The sequence below is a fragment of the Triturus cristatus genome, chromosome 7, assembly GCF_964204655.1.
Source record: "Triturus cristatus chromosome 7, aTriCri1.1, whole genome shotgun sequence".
NCBI lineage: Eukaryota > Metazoa > Chordata > Amphibia > Caudata > Salamandridae > Triturus > Triturus cristatus.
In genome coordinates this window covers 1,372,275,605-1,372,291,681 of record NC_140590.1, presented here as the reverse complement: position 1 = coordinate 1,372,291,681, position 16,077 = coordinate 1,372,275,605, and the positions used below count along the sequence as shown (strand labels likewise).

General features: G+C 43.7%; 1 protein-coding gene and 1 pseudogene across 6 annotated transcripts in view; both read right to left on the bottom strand.

Moving 5' to 3' along the window:
• Positions 1-16,077, bottom strand: part of ASIP (agouti signaling protein) — a 1,080,532-nt gene that overhangs the window by 549,007 nt on the left and 515,448 nt on the right. The window lies entirely within an intron of this gene.
• Positions 11,151-12,923, bottom strand: LOC146812088 (18S ribosomal RNA; annotated as a pseudogene).

Sequence of the window (16,077 nt, the reverse complement as noted above, 5' to 3'; positions counted from 1 at the left end):
TGACAGGGACCTGCTCTAAAACTTAGACAAAACGTAATACTCTCTAAACCATAGAGAAGTGAAACCTCCCTCCTCCCACTCCAACTCCCGAACTTGGTTGAGAAATCCACCCCCCCCTTTATTGTGGGTCTTTTCATTGCAGAGATGTGTAAGGTTATTTAATTTGAGAAGGTTTATAAGATTACTGACTGTGGTGTCTTCTGTGTCATTCCATTGTAGATTGAAGTCACCTAGAAGCACATCTTTGGTGTCAGTAAGGGAAAACTTTGTTATTAGGTCAGCGGTTAGTTCTTCAGTGAAGAGTAAGTGATCACCAGGGGGCTGATAGATAGTGTGGAGTACAATAGGGGTGGTGCCTTTTATCGTGAGTTCAATTCCGAGCTAGTCAAAGGTTGAGTAGTCCATGGATTCTTGAGTGTTCAGTCTAATTTCATCTTTGTGGATGATGATTAGTCCACCCCCTATTTGTTTAGGCCTGTCTTGTCTAATCATAAAATAGCCATGGGGAGTAAGCAAGCCCAGCATTTGGGTTGAGTGTTTGTTAAGCCAGGTTTCTGTTAAGAAGGCGATGTCAATGCTGTCGGCCTGAATGGTTTCAGATATTTCTGTAGCATGTTTAACTGCCCATCTGCGGTTAAGAAGCATGCAGGAAAGGGAGTTTGGGTTGTAAAGTGTAGTGTCTGAATCGTAGTGTATTGAGTAGATGATCTTGGCAATATATTAACTCGAAGGACTCTATTTGTGCTCATGATTGCTGGAATTGAGGACGGAGATTTGTGGTCCACTTGTGGAGTGTGTGTGTTGTTTGATTTGCAGAGTGATTCCCCTTTAAGTGGGAATAGGGGATTGAGAGCTCGGTAAGATCTTTGCACTAGGAGGCTGAGGGGGTTGGAGGTCATGCAGAAGTGGCGGCTGACATGCAAAGATCCTTTAAGGGGGAGTACATTTCTCTATCTTCGGAGTAGGATTGGGTGTTAATTTGGCCTGGTTTGAGAGATCTCTTTTTTCCTGTAAAAGGTCTTTAGCTAGAGAATCATTTTTTTTTCTATTCAGTTGAGAAACTGGGGAAGTATGTTGGGGAGGGATCCTGTTCTGTAAGGGGAAGGACAGGCTGTAGGTCCCATGTCTAGAGAGAGTGGGTGGTGTTCAGCAGAGGGGAGGGCAGTGTCATTGAAGCTGGAACTGGAGAGGGATGGTTTGAGTTGGGAAGGTTCCATATTGGGAGTAGGGGTTGTTGTGATCAAGGTGGGTTCAGTGGTGCGAGAATTTGGCCTGGCATATGCTGGTCACTAGTTATTGTGGCCACCTTGCACCAGTCCAATTCCACTCTTATGGTAGATAGGTTTAAGACAACCTTTTAAAGAAAGCTATCCTAGTGGTAGCTGTGGAGAGCAGCCTTCAGGCTAAGTCTCAGAGGAATGTAAAGCAGCTTGTTTTAATTTATAATCTCTTGAATTACCAAATGAAAGGACACCAAACAGGTATATATATCAAATATATAATATATATAGATATTAGAAGTCAGGAACACATTCAAATATCAACGTTTCACAATAAGTTAAGCACAAATATGGCTGGGGCCCTAGGGGCGTACCAGACCATATACTAAAAAAGAGGTTTAGGAAAGTCGACTTGCAAGGGGACAAGGCCTAGGGCCTGCAGAATCGCTGGGACATCACTCATGCAGCAAAAGCAGGTAAGTAAAAGACGCACAGGAGATGCATGCAGTGTGAGAACACAGCCGCGGGTTCCCTATTGATTTCAATGGAGCAAGTCGCGATAGGATTTTTAAAGTTTAAGGGTACTTAGAGGAAGTCTACAAGCGAGCCACTTACAAGGTAAGTAATTCGAGGGCCAACACACACTAGGGCACCGGAGTGCACGAGTTACCTCACCCAGGAAGCCGGGTGCATAGGAGTCTTTTGGCATTGGGTCGCGTCGCTGTTTTCTATGGAAGCCAAAGAAGATTTGCTGCTTGTGAAGACTGAAGAAGTGTCCGTTGGAATCCAAGGCTGGATTCAGGATGAAGATGACCTGAAAGCAGAAAGGACAGTGTTCACAGTCACTTGCCAGTGACCCGGGGCCAGTAAGATGGATGCCCACGGATGTCGGGTGATTTCAGGTGATCAAGGGTGTTTTGACTCTTCGCTCACGAGGTCCAGGAAGGTTTGGCGATGACCAGCAGCTGGATTCAGAGTGTCCCACGATGTCTGCAGCTTAATGAGGTGTCGGCAACCGGATTAGAGCCGACAAGCCTTGGCAACAGCAAGTCTTGTAGAAAGTGAATAAAGTCAGCGGTGCAGACCAGCAAGGTCTGAGGGACTCACCCAGCAAGGGTAAGTGAGGGCAGGCCTGGAGCAACCAGAGGAGCCCTTTGGTTTGATCAGAAAGTCTTTGGGGGACCCACAAGCCAACGGGCAAGGGATCGCAAAGACGCCTCATGTTGAAATGCTTTACAGGAGCCCACGGTCACTTGGGATGGGGTAGGCCTCTGATTTTGCACAACCTGCTGGAGGCTTGGGCCACAAATGGTCCATAGCACAAGTTTGTAGAAAGTTGTGAAGGGGTTGCACTCGACAATAGTGCACGGTACCTAGGTATTGCTGTTCCTCGTCACTCGTGGGGTCCACTCGTCTCAGCTCTGCTGGGGACTCACAATGGCCGTTGAGAAGTCAGGAAATCCACTTCCGTGGCTGCAGGGACTTCGGACTCCGGCGGGAGCGGGAACGTTTGCGACCGTTGATTAGAGTTTTTGGTGCCTGCCAAGCAGGGGAGTCACTCCTTGACTCCAAGGGAGATTCTTCTGTCTTCCAAAGGTAGTGGAACATCGAAGGACCAGAATTATTGTTGCAAAGCGTCATCCAGGTTTATCTGATTTGCAATGGCAAGGTTTCCCTATCTTATACTGAAGGTAGGGGAGGGACTAGCTTTATGACCACTCCTCTGGGAGGGTCAGGGTAGGGTGTGGTTACACCCACTTCCCTTTGTCCAGTTTCACACCAGTGCAGGGACAGGTAGCCCCTGAACTGGTTTGAGCTGGCATATGCACAGAGGAGCCTACTGCTCCCCCAGTGCAGGACTTTAAAGCACTCTTAGAGTGCACCCACCCAGCCCCAGTACACTAAATCCTGTCTGGAAGGTGGTTACACCTCCCTGTGACAGGATGCCTATTGTTGGGCCTCCTCCACTGCGAGTTTCAGTCAGCAGCAGGAGGGCAGCCCAGTGTCTGTGCTGGTGGCATCCATTTTGTGATGCCAGGGCTCTTTCAGATTTCTACTGTGTTACCACAGTGGGTACATGTCGTCACCTCTAGAAGGGTGGGATCATGCTCCCACATCATGGACTGGTGTGGGGGTATGATTCCAAGTTGTTTGACACCAAACACGACATGTTTTGATGCAGTCATTCCAAAGTTAGCATTTATAATGCACTTAAGAGTATATGGTTTAACCGCATCCACAAGCAGCCACAGAGAATAGACTCTGAGAGCTGCAGAGGAGCCCTGCTCAGGCAGAGGCACCCCCTCACATGTAAACCAAGCACCCTGCCCTCAGGATTGATAGGGCCTGCCTTAGGGGTGACTGATAGGATTATATGTGTGTGTATGGTGAGATATAGGAAACCTATACCTCAGTGAGGAGTGCTAACACTACCTCACCCAGGCTGAAGTAGCAGGCCTGTGGTGTCAGACTGAGTCTGCTTCCCAGGGGTGGCAAAATACATGCTGCAGCCCCTGTTAGGCCTGTGAAGTACCTATGCCCTAGGTACCTAAGGTACCATATACTAGGGGCTCATAAGGTACCACAGTATCCAATCACTAGTGTATCTAATATGCACACCAAGTCGTTTAGAGTGAACAGAGAGACTGGGGCCTTGATTAGCAGGGACCCAGCCAGACTATGGCCAGAAACCAGTGTATACATCAGAAAAAAAGTGGGGGCAACATAAGTGCAGATCCTACTCTCCTACAAGTATCCTCTGGGGATGGGAGGGCAAGGGTCGTGAAGTTGAGTGCGGCCCAGGCACGGATGGGCACAGATGGTCTTTGGTGCACCAGCAGCATGTCAGAGGCTCACCCGCTGCACTCAGCCACTTCACGGTCACGCTATGGCCTGCATTAAGTAGGCCCTGGGGTGGGGGGCACGGCTTCTGTTGGTGGAAAGAACGGTAAAACGGAAAACCCGGTGGGGAAAACCCCAGTGGGAAAACCGGGGCAGCTGTGGTGTCACTGGATCAGTCCGTAATAAGCAGGAATTAGAGGCCACAGGCAAGCTAGGTGTCCAGGTGCCTACTCCTTTCAGGTTCTTCTTGCAATTTTGGCAACTTTTTGTAAATGCATAAAGATCACATCTAGTCCAAGGTACATGCATATAAGTCCCTCCATGCACTACTCTCAGAGGAAACTCTGACACTGTCTATAGCTTTGAAACACTAACAGATCCCTTTGTTTTCTTTCCTGCCTCTATAGCATTCTTTTTAGTAGTAACTTTCTTTTTTCACCTTTCTCAGTACTTCTTCAGATATCTCCAGATCCTTAATGTGAGCTTGTAAAGTCCACAAACCAAATTCTTGTGTTACCTCTTTATTTAATTGTGTTTCATAGTTTCTCTGTAAATTCCTTCTTCTGCTAATATTGACCATACATTCATCAGTTAACTCCTCAAGCTTATCATGTGCTTCATTCACACACCTTTCTGCTTCTCGGATCAAATATCTAATTGCATTAACATTGTTAAACATCAATCTATTCGAATCAACTGCCCCTTGTAAAATTTCTACAAGTTCAATTTTTAAACGTTCAATATTAATTTCCCTGTCCTAAGAAGGCTGAGGAGGAACAGTAGCAGACATATCAATTTCAATTCTTATACTTTTTTTCGCATTGTTTCAATGCAATTAAAAGTGCAAATACAAAACAAGTTAAAACCTTACATCAATAAGAACATCTAAAACCATGAATCATATAAAATCATTCCCATAACTTTCATCATGGCCAGATAATACAATCCATTAAAACACCTGTAAAGATAGACATCTCCGTCTGGCCACTGCCCATAAATAAGACGCAAGGGTATAGCGCACATAGAGATCTGAGAGCTGTTGTATAAAGTGCAGTGCAGGCTTGCATTGGACAAGATTATATATCCGTACATAACAATGGAACTAATAAAGCTTTCCTTTGGGGACACAGACAAAATGGTAAATCGTTCACTGAATGAGTGTTAGGCGGGAAACCAAACATTAAAGGAATATAATTCAGCCTAAATCTAATCAAGATGTATCTATGCTGAAGGTTCCGTACAAAGGAGAGGTATGAATGTAATATGTCTTTGACAGGGAGGAGGAAACTGTATGTTATTATTGTAGTTTTGTCTTTATTCCTTTCCCACCCATCATTTACAGCTTTTCCTAGAACATCTTTATTAATTTCGCCTTTGAGAACGAGGCACACAGCCATGGCGACTTAAATAGGTCTTGGAGTCCTATCTCAAAAAAGTGTTCTCTAGATAGTTTAACCAGAGGATCCTATGGGCATGATCCAATTTTAAACAATCCCTTGGGATGGCCTGGTTTAGTTGTACACATTGTCTTTTCCATATGGAAAGCCATAACAACAGGGTGGCCAATCTAGGTACATCCTCAAGGTATGGTAAATCCAATTCTACATGTGGTAGATAATTTGCACATAAGCGTGGGAGCAAAAGCATTTTCTTGAAAAAGCCATCCTCCAAAAGTTGGAGCGGAGCTGGATTTACCGTTCCCCAAATTGCTGTCCAATATGTGACAATTGTTAGCGTTTTTAGTTGGTATATATTTAACATATCTGGTAAAGATCTTGAACCCAGTTTTGTAGAAAGGTTTGCAAGTGCCCTGATCCAATTTTCCAAGAGGGCCTGTCCCCCCAAATATGCAAATGAGTCAATCACCTCCAGTTTACGCTCTTCTGTATTACAATTAAAAGGTTTCTTAGGACATACTCCTGTGATTAAAACAAAAGATTTCAGAACATTTGCAGAGATATCCTTGGAACCAGAGCGGAAGCAATAGTATTTCTGCTAGTACTCATAAAAAGTTATTAATGTATTCTCAGGTGGGGCAATCACTGATGCATCCACAGCTGCAAGTCCTGCCAATCTGTGAGACTGTACACTCATACCCTCTCCTGCTGCACCCACATAAGGTATCATGAAGACCTGCACTTTTCACAGCATACCATCCTTAAATGTAGGAGGTCTGGAATTCAAAAGGTAATTTAAAAAGTTATCCTCCTCATCAAAATCTTGTTCTTGGCTCTGGTGTTCTCTCTCTCTCTCATCTACTTTATTTTTTTCTGTCATTTCTTTGCCTGTAGCAGGGACATTTCTCACTCCTTCTATCATATTCTCTCTCTTGCATCTTTCGTGATTGGCCCACTTGCTTTCTACTTATTGTCTAAATTAACCCTTCACCTGCTTTTTCATGTTCTTTCTCTTCTCTATGAGCATGTGATCCCCTTTATTCAATGCCTCAAATTGTATGGTTCTAGATTGTGACTTTCTCTCATCCACTGAATGTCTTAGGAAATCTAGCTTTCTAATGTAAAAGGTATCTTCTTAAGAAAATTGCACATTCTTATTACCAGGTGTCTTCATGTCAATCGCGAATCCACATACACATGTAGAGCTCGACATTTGTCAATATTTTATACGCAGGTGTCAAATGTCAACCAATGACAGCGTAACTTTGATAGCAACCAAGCAATGACAGCACGATTCTGTGGTGACGTCTCATCTGTCCCTGCGCGACTCCTTGGACTATTTACCAACCTCAGTGTGGTTTTACAAACTCATGGGAAAAGCCATAAATTGGAAAATAATAGAAACATTTTGTGTCATAAACACAAAAATCCTTTTTGTCTTCGAACCCTAAAAAGGAGAAAATCAGAAAATTGGAAGGGAAGGATCTCACAAATAATAAAAACGAGACTAGTACACCCAGAGCACTTGTCAAAACTCAATTCACACTAAGCAGATTTCAGTCCAGTGATAATTCACCTCTAGTTACTCTTGTGCACCAAAGAGTAAATAACACCAGCTTAATTAGACATGCGATGCTGAAAATAAAAACAAATTAATTCAGACAGAAAATCATTATCTGTATCAATGTGTTGTACCTCAAGCACTCCACCTTTTTGTACCTCTACCTCTTGGATATTAACTAATTCAATTTCCAAACCATTGAATAATAAAACCAAAATCTCTTCAACACAAATTACAAATAAGACCAACACATTCAAGAATTAAGCGCACATAACCAAAAACCTCACATGAAGCATAACAGTTCATTATACGACACACTCTGCAATACTCTATAACACACCAAAACTCTCTCAATCACAAGAATCTCCAGGAAAATCCACTGTGGAAAATCCACTAACACTATGGACAGGGCTAAAGGAGAATCCCTGGAAAGAAAGGAGTTGCTCTTAGCTCACAACCACCATCTGCTACCATTAAATTGTGGGCACGGGAAACCTCTAAAAATGTACAATCCAAAATATTTCTTAACAACTCTTTCCCGGGTTAATACATCGAAAACTGTGCTCAACCTCAAGTTCATGAGGCAATGTGTCCCTTAGGTAAGTCAATTAAGGACAGACCCAGTAATTAAGTTTCACATCAGGAATAGAAAGTTTAAGGATTTATTACAAAAATTGACAGGACTTACGGCACAGAGATCATAAATGGCAATGCATGAAACTGTGCCATGAAGGCTCTCAGAATGGGACATTACAGAATAGTGTGCAAATCAGAAACATTCTACGTCCAAGTGAGCAGTGAAATCATTAAGAAATTGGGCTCCATCCCTAGTAACATCAGAAAGTCCTCTGGCTCACCCGCAAAATCAGAGGTATATACTATTTTCTGCATAGAAAGTCATTAGTCATCACTGCAAAATCACCATTGTGTGAGCAAAATAATTATATTCTAAGCCCATCAGACCACAAATTTAAGATACATCATAGTGCCTTAGCATCAAAGTACGATCCCACTACATAAATATTTATTCTGCCCACTTTATGCTAATGTCAACTGGAGATGGCAGAACAATCTAGTTGCATGAAGAGTAGCAAATTATTGTGAATGATGAAGGTACAGTGAGCAGCAGATGAGCCTTGTAAAAGGCAGTATTTCTGTCTATGTGATTGAAACAATGTCAATGGAAACAAACATGGCTCTGCTTGACTGTGTGCTGCAGAAAGATGAACAGAGAACATGCAGGAGGAGATGTCCATTTTAAACAAAATGGTGTCTAGGCCAAAATTGAGGACTCCTTAACAAGACCCAGGAAAATACACTTTAACAAGACTTGAGAAATGTGTTTCAAATACAATACCACTATGTGAGTGTGAAATTGTAAATTTAAAAGTAAAATCACAATCTGCATGTTATTAATAATGCATGCAAATATGAAACGCGCATACATTTTCACAGATGCAGTCTAGAATGGTGAAGCTAGCCCCAGCTCACCCTTGTAACAGCCAAGACATATGTTTTGTCAGGCAAACAGGAAGCAACACATCTAGTCCAAGGGCTGTACTGAACAGAGTCAGCCGTGGTAGTAATCTTTTAGTGAGTTCTGTGGTTTTCTTCTAAATTACCACATGTGTCTTTCTTGTAGCATTCTTCTGCAGAGTATTATGTTCTGACCTCATATCTTTTTCGGTTTTCGAATGCAAAGTTGCTGGCTTGCATCTACATTTTTATAGCAGAAAAGCCAAGTCATTATGGGGCATATGTATCAACATCACCATTTGCGATTCTCAAATAGCGATTTTTAAAGAATCTCTATTTGAGAATTGCAAAACGGGATGTATTTAAAAAATTGCAAACTTTTTGCGATTTCTTAAAATTCCTTAATTGCGATTAGCAAATTGCGAAATCGCAATTAAGGAATACCTGCCCATTCATTTCTATGGGCCAGGAGACCCATAGGAATGAATGGGAAGTAATTCTCAAATAGCGAATCGCAATTTGCGAATCGCAATTTGAGAATAATTTCAAAGGTGCAAGGGTGTCATGATGACACCCTGATGCACCCCTGAAATGAGCGTGTGTGTGCATATGGCGCACATACATGCCCTAAGGGCATGTATGAGCGCCACGTGGCACTTTGTAAAATTTAAAAAAGTGCATTTTGAAAGGAAATCGCAAATTACCACCAACTGGAAGTTGGTGGTAATTTGCGATTTCTTAAGGATAATTCGCACAACTTGGGTGCTTTTTACATATCATTTAAGAAATCGCAATTTGCGATTTCTTAAATGCTTACGCAAAATTAAGAAATCGCTAAATTAGCAATTCCTTAATTTTGCGATGGGATTTGGCTCATACATCCCGATTACCGATTTTTTAATCGCAAACGCTGTTATTTTGCGAATCGCAGCGTTTGCGATTAAAAAATCGTTTGATACATATGCCCCTATTTCCTTACTGAACCTGTCATGGACTTGTAAGCTCATTATTTTGGTTTGGAGACAGTTCCAAAATGTGATGTCTGTACTGAGAACAGTGTTCAACCAATGGTGTTTTTCTTACAGGGGTAATGGTTAGACGAAGGGATAATTTTGAGTGAGGTGTTTGTTTCTGGGAGTATGGTTGGCATTTTACTTGTAGGAATCCTAGTCATTTTCCTTGGAAGGATCTGTGGAGGATTCAGATAGTTTTAGGTTTTATTATTTTTAATGATACATAAATAGAAACAATCTCAGTAGACAAGCACAAGTACCATGCAAAATAAGATCCGTACAAACATTATGGCTTTAACAACATATTAGCTTCAATTATATGTAAAACTCATCTATAAATTGTATAGTTGTAAATAACCAGTTTCCAAACCACACTCACGTAAAACAGGTAAGGCTGGAGCGAAAAAAGAAAAACAGCAAACTCCAGAACTCTTGAACAACATCTCCTTTTGCATTCCTCACAATAATGCGACCGGGCGGCCAAGACCGCAACTAAGAATCCTAAAGGTGGAGGACTTGCATCAGACAAGAGACCATAAACGAAAACGCCCCAAAACTGTATCCTAAGGGACAATAAAAAAGAAGCGCTGGTGCATTAATTCTCACCACGGTTCAGCCGCATTCATTTTGCAATTAGACTTATACAGGGGAAGGATGGGCATCATCAGATAACCAGCCTCTTCTTGGGGCCGGCCAAGTAGTTTATCCTATTTTGGTTTCCCAATTTTGCGATCTACATGCCGAACCCCCTCAAAACCTCAGAAACTTTTAGTACTCACAAAAAGGTATTTGCGCAAGAACACTGAATAAAGGCGTCAATAATAGTGCACGTCAAGCTCTGCCACTGCTGAGTGCTTTAACCCCTTTGCTGCTAGACCTCGTCAAGCCTTTTTTTGCCTCTTTGGGTTAGTTCGCGCTTAGGCTCCCATAATGTTTTGTCCACAAATGGTATCCATGGCAAATTTGCCTCTCTTTTTTTCAACATCCTGGGGATTCTAAGGGTACCCAGGATTTGTGGATTCCACTGGACTGAGAAATTAGCCAAAATATAGCTACATTTTGGGTTTTTGGGGAACAAAGTGATGGTATCAACAAAGAGTTTGCAGCACTAAAACCACCTTCTTCCCAGCTTTCAATAACAGGCAGACTTGAATCAGGAAAACACATTTTTCCAGCACAGTTTTGGTATTTTACTTGGATTTTTCCAATTGCTGGGCTTTAAACCTCCTTCCAGTTAGTGGTAGAAGTGGGTAAGAAACCCAAGGTGGATCCTGAAAGTAAACAACATTCTGAATTCGGCAAGGGGTCATAGGTGTTGATCCTTCAGGGTTTTCTATTAAAAAGTAATAGTTGAAATGATATTGAAATGAGGAGGCACTGCCATTCGTCCACCCCGTCGGGTTGTGCTGGGTGAGCGTGGGTTCCATCTTGGAAGGGCAGCCCCAGATGTCAATCATGACCTCCCGGGTGGAGGAACCTGACCTGTACCCGGTTCTCGCTGAAGTGCACCGGTGGCCACAGACCACTCTGCCAGCCAGGGCGCGCAATAGGAGGGCCGTGCTCTGTGCCCCAGTGTGTTTTCATCTTGCAGGCAGCCAAGGGTTTTGGGCTGGTACCATCAGTACTCAGGTCACTCTGCCATTAATGATCCTTCCGCAGGTTCACCTACAGAAACACTGTGATGACTTTCACTTTCTCTATATAGTCAAGTTTGAGCTTGTTCTCAGTGCTCCACCAGGGCCTTTGCCTACCCCAATGGGCCAGATCCGAGGAACTCACTAAACGATCCAATCTGTAGTAGCGACAGGAGATGTGTACAAAGGACAGGGACTTAATCAACACATGCTTATAACCCGTACTTGCTGAGTATTCCTCGTTCAGGGGAAATAATTGCAATCGCCAATCCCTATGACGAATGTGGTTCAGAGGGTTGCCTGCACCTCTTGGCAAAGGGTAGACACATGCTGATCCATTCTGTATAGCGAGTGTGCAGCCTAAGATCATCACAGCCCTGTTATTGCTTGATCTCATGTGTGTGAACGCCGTTTGTCTGTCTAAGAAGTTGCACGCCTACATCTGGGGTTTGCGCAACTAGTTAGCATGGAGTAGTCCTATTTATTATCAGAATTAACTCGACAAATCCCTCCACTAAATAAGAATGGTGATGCACTACCAACCACAGAATCGAGAAAGAGCTAACAATCTGTCAATCCTTTTCATGTCCGGGCCGGGTGAGAGTTCCCATGCTGAGTCAAATTAAGCTGCAGGATTCACTCCTGGTGCTGCCCTTCCATAATTCCTTTAAGTTTCAGCTTTGCAACCATACACCCAAGGGCTTTGGTTTCCCTGAAGCTGCTGAGTGGATCATGGGAATAATGCCACCGGATTGCCCGTTGGCAACAATTGTGGTCGGAACTATAAAAGTATCTGATCGTCTTCGAACCTCTGACTTTCTTTCTTGATTTATGAAACATTCTTGGCAAATACTTTCACTTTTGTTCGTCTAGGACTAGTCCAAGAATTCCACCTCTAGAGGCACAATACAAATTTCCCTGGTCATCCCTCTTAATCATGGCCCCAGTCCGAAAACCAACAAAATAGAACCGGTGTCCTATTCCATTTTTCCTAGCTGAATTATTCAGGCGACCACCTGCTTTGAGCACAAATTTTTTCAAAGTTACGCTTCAGACCCTCAGGACACTCAGTCAAGAGCATTAAGGTGGAGCAGAGAGGCAGGGCTTGGGACAGGCTGTAGCTTGCCTCACAGTGGACCACCAGCTCCATCACAATATCCAACTACGAGCTTTTCAACTGCGGCATCTTTAATATACGCTAATGGAGCTGGAATTACCGCAGATGCTGGCACCAGATTTGCCCTTCAATGGATCCTCAGTAAAGGATTTTAAATTTACTCATTCCAATTACAGGGCCTCAAAAGAGTCCTGTATTGTTACTTTTTGTTACTACCTCCCCGAGTAGGGAGTGGGTAATTTGCGCTCCTGCTGCTTTCCTTGGATGTGGTAGCTGTTTCTCAGGCTCCCTTTTTGGAATCGAACCCTGATTTCCGACTTCTCATAGTCACCATAGTAGGCACAGAAAGTACCATCGAAAGTTGATAGGGCAGCCATCCGAATGTATTGTCGAGATCATGGGGACATGAGATCAGCCCAAGGTTATCTAGATTCACCAAGCAGTCTTGGTCTGATAAATGCATGCATCTGGGGAGGTCATCGCTCATTGGCATATATTAGTTCCAGAATTACAACAGTTATCCAGGTAACAGATGGAGCAGTCAGAGGAACCATAACTGATTTAATGAGCGTTTTGCAGTTTCACTGTACTGGCCATGTGTACTTACACGTGCATGGCTTAATCTTTGAGACAAGCATCTGCTACTGGCAGGATCGACCAGGTTGCCGCCTCTGCTAGACGGGGTTGGGATCCTCTGAACCCTGCTACACAGGTCAGCATCCTCTGGCACATGGAACCCCACCCCGGGCGCTTTAGAACACCGCGGGTAGGAAATGAGGCCCAAGACCCTGGTTGACTTGTAACATAACATAACGTGCATTTTTAAAGCACACATTCACTTATGGGCATCTTGGAGCTGAATAACAGATGTTTATTGTTACCAAACTCAATGGTACTCATGTTACTTGCAGACCAGGGCATTCTGTCTCCTTGACCCTTCAAAGCCCCGTCCTGTCTGATCTGTGTCTCGGGAGTCCTGACTGGGGCCACCGTCAGGTGTTTCCAACCAAGCAGTCCAAGTCGCCAAATAGGCCCAACTATGCCCGATCAACAAGAGTCTGATCTTGACCATGCCTAGGCAGGCTGCCCTGTCCAGGACTGCCAGAGCTCCGACCTAGGGCACGACTGCAGCCTCCCTTCCTGACAGGGAAGCGGAAGAGGGCTTCCCAGGCTTTATGCTTCTCCTTTACCAGGCCACGCTAGTTCTCAGAACGGTAAGCTTTGGCCTGCCAATAGTATTTCCTGGGTGGTGCAGGACATCGACAGTCGCTGCCATTGGAGACCGGGTCAAGGCATATATTTGCTGGTGGCTTCTCGAAGATCTCCCAGGTTTGTGTTCCAGCTCAGCGCCCGGGGGCTGGGCCTTCATACAGGACTGGTCTCTGCTCTAGGCCAAAACCTCCGGTCTGTAGCCACCCTGCCCTGGGTAGTGACTACCCTGTACTGTGGGCTCAGGTTGCTGCCTTGGGTGGGTGTCCATTGACCTTCCTTGTGCCCATCACACACCCATCTCTACATGGGTCTGCCGACTTTCCTCGACTTTTAAGCCCGCACAAAGTAGGGGCTCACAGAACCCCAGGAATACAAACATCAGAATTAGCCCTGCAGGCTGGCCCACCGGCCATCTGGTCAACCGGCACGCTGGGCCTTCTAGTCAGCCAGTCCAGTGACCCGATGGCCCCGGGCAGCCCAGCAACCAAATGGCCCTGGATGACTAAGTGTTAGGATGGCTTGGGATAATCCAATAACCAGATGGCAAAGGATGTACAGAGCGACAAAGGCCACAGGCTGTAGTGTAGTTCCTATTTCCCTAATAGGCTCTGCGCATTGGAATAATATACCCCATAGATTTGGCATAGGACTGAGGTCAGTATGCACCTATCGAGTAAATTAAACTTAATTAATTTGTACCAGCTAACTCAGAGGCCACTAGAAACCCCTTGTAAACAAGAAGGGAGTAGTTTCTGGCAACAGCATTAACATGACAACTTTGTTTCCCTTTAGAATCGGAACACTCTCAGAATCGTGGAAACAATAGATAACCGTTTTACTCAGCTAATCGTGCCTACTTAGTTTCTTCAGGGTTACACAGAAAGAATAGATGGGCAGTTCAATAAAAGGATTTATTGAACAGTCTTGTTTCTCGTGTAAGAGATATGAGCTGTTACAATCACAAGACAGTATGCGAGATATATTATGTACAGCGTAAGCAGTAGAAAGAAATAATACTGCGCTAGCATTATCTTTTAGCTATGCCACATATATTCATATACATAAATAACATAAGCTAAAAATATGAGTACTCATAAGATGCTTCTCTAACTAGTTCTCCCCCAGTGTACCTAACCTAAGTGTAGTACAAGGTAAGAAGTAGGTGCTGTAGTCTATAGGATGTCTAGTCAGCTCCATACCTTGTGAATGAGAGAGGTGGGAATCTCTTTCCGGGTCTCAAAATCCAACGCCCGCGAAGGGAGTCAGAACACTGGAAGCTGGATCCTCTGCGAGCAGGGATGACAGCGTCTCTTGTCAGTGCATCAGGCCTGGACATGGGCTCCTCTAAAGTCGAGGTCTCCTCCTACTTGCTTGGGCACGGGAAGGTATATTTATACCTGGTATTTACCTTGGAATGTTAGCATTGACATAAAGTCGGGCAGAGGAAGACGTCAGGAATGAACCCTCAAGGAATAGCGGTTCATGCATAATAAATGAGTTCTTGGAGAAATCAATAATCCTGTGCTAGGGGAAACTCCCAAGAGCTTAAGGGTCTTGTTTCTAAGAACTTGTTGTGACGTTGGGGTGGACAGATGTAGGTGACCATGCCTGTATTTGGAAAGCATGGCTAATGCCTAAATAAGGACTGGGATCTTATGCCTATTTAAGGGCAATGCGAATTGTGCCTATATAAGGACATGTTTCAGGGAAACCTATATACGGACATGTAAAGCGGAATACAACACCCACTCCACTTTCGAAAGAACGATAATACTAAATGCTAAACATAAAATGCTAAACATTAAACTGAGTACCACATGTTGCTAAAATCATTTGTAAAAGCATACTAAAGGAAGTTTTACAAAAACTGTTGCTAAACATGTAATGCAAAGGTACTGTACATTTTAAAGCAGTTTTTCATTCTCAGCATATATTGGAAATAAATGCAATAGGAATGAATAGAAATATATACATATGACGAAATGGTTGACAAGTATTCAAAAAATCAAAGCCATTTCATAACAAGGTACTAAATGAAATTGTGGTAAATAAGGTGACTGTGTCCCTGGAAGAATTCAAAGAAGTCCATTCTATATGAATAGTTCTACTGTAAGCAGATTGATTTGCCATGTATTTTCAAATTTAGAAAAAAGTCAATTTTAGGAAGAGTTCCAAGGTCTGTTCTGTTATGAAAATATGAAGGCCAAATTCATTGCTTTCGTGGTACACTGTGAGCCGAATCAAAGTCAGTGTATGGGTCTGGAGAAAACATGAAATCGTCAACTCTTGTAGACAAAAGTCCATCTACTGATGTCGGTGACAGTTGGAACACATCATTTAGAAGGTTCACTGCACAGAGATGTGAAGCATCGCCGTCAGCATGGGATGCCGCAGCAATGGTCGCGTCCTTTACCTATATGCCTGTTCATCCATCTCGTATCTCAGCAGCAGCAGGAAGCGTCTGTGAGATCTCAACGAATGCCGTCATAAGGATTGGTAGCCTCAGGGGACAACACAGAGCATGGGCCATTATCGGGTCCAGCAGAGTATTGATATCCGTTGGCATGACTGATGGGAGTGTTAGACAGATATCTAGCACACATTCT